At 42.9% G+C, this 5543-nt stretch overlaps 1 non-coding gene across 1 annotated transcript; it reads left to right on the top strand.

The window, feature by feature from the left end:
* The first annotated feature begins 3349 nt into the window (after positions 1-3349).
* Positions 3350-3464, top strand: LOC113547540 (U5 spliceosomal RNA). Its single transcript, XR_003404835.1, has one exon. It is a non-coding gene; the product is annotated as a U5 spliceosomal RNA (small nuclear RNA).
* Positions 3465-5543: the final 2079 nt, after the last annotated feature.

Here is a 5543-nt window from a genome sequence, read left to right as displayed (position 1 = left end):
TTAATCTCAATAGGGACTCCAAACTCTTTAGAACTCTTTAGGTTTTATAATCTTTGCCAACCATGATGAGCAGAGGTCCTCAAAAATGTATTTTGTCTGTGCCATGATACACTTCCACAAACATGTGTTGTGAAGATCAGACTTTGATAGATCCCTCTTCTTTAAATAAAACAGGGCACACAGCGACACCAGATTTTCATCCCATTAGCTAAGTTTACATGAATACTTTTTGCTTCAGTCAGAATTAGTTTATTCTGACTGATGAATGTGTACACTGCACAAACATACAGTGTTCCCCGCTGTTGTCGCATAATAACCATCACTTTCTTTTGTTTTAAAACAGTAGGTTTATTATTCATTTTGCAGGGCTCGACATTATTGCTTGACCACTTGAGGGGACAAGTAAAATAGAATTTTACTTGCCTGATCGGACAACTAGCCTTATTAAAACTTTCCTTGACTTACTTTTTGAAAGTAAAAGAAATATGCTGAGGGAATAATTCAAAATGTTTTTATTTATAACATATGATAAAGGCTAAAAATGCCCATGGAGTGAATATCACAAATAAGCAAATTGAAGTATGTAAAAGCTGATAGACACTGATGAGAATATTGCTTCAGAATAAATGATATTTCCCTGGACAAGTAACTTTTTTATTCAGACAAGTGAATTGGTCATTCAGGGCACACTAGAACAAGTATTAAGGACAAGGCCCTGATTTTGTGTCCTAATTAGAGGACGATGAGCATAAGAGCTGTTGTGCTGTGCTGCTTATATTTATCATGCAGTAAAAGCACCCCTTTCTGTTCCCAAAACCGGTTGTCTGTGCTTGAGAGTTGGAAACAAGGACTGATATGACAGTTTAATTCCCCACTTCACAGACGCTGAGCAAAAGGTGAATTTTAGAATGACAACAATGATTGTTTATTCAACAACAACAACAGCAGCTCATTCTGTGTGACATACAAATTGCCGATCGGATTACAAAAGGAATAAACCACCCCTTACACTACGACTGAATTTTTAATTGGATTTGGCAATTCATTCCGATTGACTTGAGGTGAGGACCTCTGATATAGATCATTTCACACTGAATGTTTTTTTTTTTTTTTGATCAGTGTGTCAGATTTTTTCCGTTGCCTGACAAAAAAAATAAATAAATAAAAACAGGCCGTCCAATAAAATAAGATTTGCTCCAAATTATCACACTGGGTATTGAAGCAGGATTATGCTCCTTGCAAATGGGCTGATCTCCATTTTCAGACATTTCCATTACGCTTGTGTTTCTCTTTTTGTAATCTCCCAAGATAGCCATGGTTTTAAGAGCTCTAGACTGTCCTATAGCTAAAGCAAAAGTGCCCGTTTCATTAATGGTTAAATAAATGTGTCAACAACGGACACAGCATTGAGTTCCCTCGAAAGGTAATGTCTAAGTGTTATGTATCCAAGCTGGATTCCCTAAGAAAAGAATGAGAACCTTTGTTGCCCTCTTTAAGGCATCCCATTGCTTCTCCATTCAGAAAAAAACAAACCTGCTGTAAAACAGTCACCCTTTTATGTGAATGGATACTCTCTGTGATGTCATCTGACTGCTGTCAGCCAATAGGTTTGGTGTGATTTTACAATATTCAGACACCAGGTGCCATGGGACACATGGCTCATAGCATCAGCAACTGACAGAGTGTCTCCTTCCCTTCTCAGGAAACTGGGTTTACATTCCTAACTTAGATGTTGCCCATGGTTATGCAACACTCAATACTCAAAAGCCATATCTTTGTCTTTGTATCTTTATAACAGTTAAGGGGATTTCCCATGACAGTACTGTTCAGTGTATTTGTCAATTATGTCTTATAATGTGTTGTTTTAAGTAAAGACAATGTCCATGTTTTGGTCTCTTTCAATATAAAAGTACTGACTCACTCATGAAGACAGTCCTTGCTGCCATCTATTGGTGTAATAATGTAACTTCACTAAAGTTGAAATCACAATCACTAATAGACCATTTTCTCAATATCAGATACGGCATATTATTTATTAGGGCTGTCAAATCGATTAATAGCAAATCGATTATTCATCCAAAATAAAAGTCTGTGTTTGCATAATGTGTGTGTACTGTGTATATTTATATGTAAACATTAATACACACACATACATGTATATATACAGTACTGTGCAAGTCTTAGGCACGTTGGTATTTTCACCCCAATAAATGGTTTTAAGTCAGTTATTTACATCATTTACAGTAGCGTGTCAGTAGGAAATATCAGTTTACATTTCCAAACATTGCTTTTGCCATTATTTTTAATAATCCAGTGAGATTTTTGTATGCACAAGAAGTGTGACAATAGGTCACATAGGTGCTCCACATGGAGATCTGGTCTCACCATCATTGAGTCATGTCTATTTTTACATGAAGAAACAGAACAAACTAACACTGACTAAATCCAGAAGAACTGTGGCAATATCTCCAAGACGCTAGAAGAAAGTTACCTGCAAACCTACCTGAAAAACTATGTGCAAGTGTATCCAGTACAGAGATCTACAACCATGCTCCTGGAGAGCCACCGTCCAGCAGACTGCAGCCCCAACCCTGCTCCAAGACACGTGTCTGTATTATCAAGTAACCCTGAACACCTTGATTAGCTGGTTCAGGTGTGTTTTATTGGTGTTGGAGCTGAAGTCTTGAGGATGGTAGCTCTCCAGGTGCAGAGTTGGAGACCCCTGATCTAGTACAAAAGCTGCTTTAAATGCATAGGGTGGTCACACCAAATATTGATTTGATTTAGTTATTAAAGGTTAATTGATAAAATTGATTTATTACATTATTTTTGAAAGCATCCCCACTTCACAGAATTTTTACGTGACTAAAACTTTACACAGTCCTGTAGATTTGCAGGTAGTTTTCTTGAAGCATCTTAAAGACCAGAACCAGAACCATAGGAGTGGCTAGAAAGAAGTAAGGGAAGCAACTCCAACCCCACAGGTGTGATTGGGAACTAGTAATCTGGCTCAGTGTAAGGTGACTTGAGCACCCCACCTCCAGCCTGATATCTTTTATAGGTCCCACAGAAGAAAAAGAGCAAAGTGACTTTAAAAAAAAAAAAGGAAAAGGAACAGATGTAATTTGTAAATGTTTCATCTGTGCTTAGTGAGAAAGGAGGGAGCATAACAGGTTTTAATACAAACTATAGCCCATTGCTATATGTAAACAATTCCTACACCTATAGCTTCTGCTCTGCCTGTTTGCGATAGCTATCAAGGTGCACAAGGTCGGCGCAAGCCACCTCACCCTAGGCCAGTCTTCTAGACTTCCAGAAGTGTTTCGGAGGCCTGGTCCAACTCCCCGTATAGCTCAGGTCTCTCTTCATTTATGCGTAAATCTTTTGCCTTTTTCACACGATTTCTGTGGAGAGGAATGTTGATGAGTTCAACTTATTTTTGTGGGCTTTGCTGTAGTAAAGCTGTATATATGTCTGACAAAAGAGATTGACAGGTATCTGTTGGGGGTGGAGTCTGGCTACCATTCTGGAATCACCGCTTTACTGTGGGGTGTTCTTCAGGCCAGAGGAAAGAACAGGTTATCACTTCTCGGCCTTTTGGCTAAGATCAAATGGTGGGAGTCGATTCTCATGGGCTGGTCTGGGTGACGCGGTTGAGAAATTCAGTGAGGTTTGAATTACAGCATGATGCAGCGCAAGCAGAGAAGTCTCAGTTTAATGTGGAGCATTTTGTCAAGGAGATACTGCAGCATGTTGCGAAATAGCAGACCACTTCTGTTCTGTGCCTGCAAGACTTTGCTCACTCTGGATTTATGGATGTGACCTTTGATGTGGCCAGTGATATGGCTTCTTGTTTGGATTTTGTGGCTACCTGGGGGAGGAATCAGCAACATCCTTCTCTGCAAGGTTTAAAGGTGAGGGCTCTTTACCTTTGGGAGGATGTACAGTACCTCTGACTGTGCATATGTATAACCCTTTTGTGGAAGTGGATGACATCAGACATTTTCTCCAGAGGTTTTGTTTGAAGGTGGAAGGGGGACAAAAAATCTGCAATGCTTTTGGGATTTGGAAGGGAAAACGAAAATACCAGGTGCACTTTCGGCCGAATCCGGCAGCTCCTGGTGGAGTTGTGCAGCCTCCGGGGTCTTTCGCCATCGGGCCCCCATAGAGGTTTCCTCTGTTACCCCGGGCAGCCAGTGACCTGCAGGAAATGTGGGGCGGTCGGGCACACAAAACCTCTTGTACTAGTAGCAATTGCCGTTTTTGCGGTTCACAGGAGCATGTGTTGGCACGGTGCAATGCCCCCAAAAAGTGCAGCCTGTGTGGAGGGGAAGACCACCTCTACAGAAACTGCTCTTTGAAGAAGAGAACCTTTGCTGACCTCTTCTTCTTTGACGACTTGCAGGGGAAAGGTGAGGAAGGCTCGGACATGAAGTTGGGGAAGATTGCCTCAGAAGCGGGGGGAAGTCAAAAGTCAGCCAGGAGAGGAAAAGTGGGTGAAAAAAATTTCCCAAGATGACTCTCCAACCCTGATTGAAGAAAGCCGTGGAGAAAAGGCGGGAAACCAGTTGGAACAGAACAAAGGAGGGAAAAAAGTGGAGGAAGGAGGAAGGCAAAAGCAGGGGGCACCCCAGAGCAAAGAGAGGAATGGAGAGGAAGGTGGGGAAACGGTGGAGGAAGGAGGGGATGGGGCTCCCTCTGCTGTGGCAGGGGTGCCTGTGCAGGATCCTTCTGCCCATGTGGGCCTACACAAAGATGGTTCTCAGGCACAGTTTGAGGAGCTGGGTGAAGTAGGGGAGCAGATGGAGTGGGGCAATGGGGTGACTGGTGGGATGGTGTGAAGGAGCGCACAGGGGTCTTTTGTAGCGAATGGGCAAGGAGGAAACCCCGTGGAAAGAGTGTGGGAGCCTGGAAGCAGACCTGTCCCTCAGAGAGATTGAGGAAGCCATGCGGTCATGCTGTACAAGAAAGGAGAGCGGTCAGATCTAGCCAACTGGCACCCGATAATGCTTCTAACGGTGGACTATAAAATCTTGGCTGAGGCCATCACTTTGAGGTTGGGGAAAGTGATGAGGTTTGTCATCAACCCTGACCAAACATGTGCACGGCCGGTTGTGTGCCCTGAACTTATGTTTAGTTCGAGACGTGATAAGCAAGGCAAGAGAGCAAAGAGTCCCCTTAGCTTTGCTGAGTCTTGACCAGGAGAAGGCCTTTGGTCGGGTGAGCCATTCTTTCCTTTTTGCAGTGCTCAAAAGGGTGAATTTTGGGCCAAGGTTTATAGGCATGGTAAAGCTCCTTTATGAATATGTTGCCAGCAGGGTCTGCGTCAATGGCTTCTTGTCGAGGCCAGTGCGGCAGGCAGGAGGTGTGTGACAGGGGTGCCCACTCTCCCCACTGTTGTATGTGCTGGCTATTATTGAGCCGCTAGCTGTCAGCCTACGAGTAGATAAAAGACTGGCAGGTTTTCATGTTCCAGGAGGGGGTGGACGCAGAGCTTTGGTCTAACTTTATGCGGATGATTTGACACTCTTCATAGCAGATGA

This window comes from Pangasianodon hypophthalmus, chromosome 9 (assembly GCF_027358585.1).
Source record: "Pangasianodon hypophthalmus isolate fPanHyp1 chromosome 9, fPanHyp1.pri, whole genome shotgun sequence".
Classification (NCBI taxonomy): domain Eukaryota; kingdom Metazoa; phylum Chordata; class Actinopteri; order Siluriformes; family Pangasiidae; genus Pangasianodon; species Pangasianodon hypophthalmus.
The sequence above is the reverse complement of the archived record's forward strand: the minus strand, read 5'-3'. Positions and strand labels throughout refer to the sequence as shown.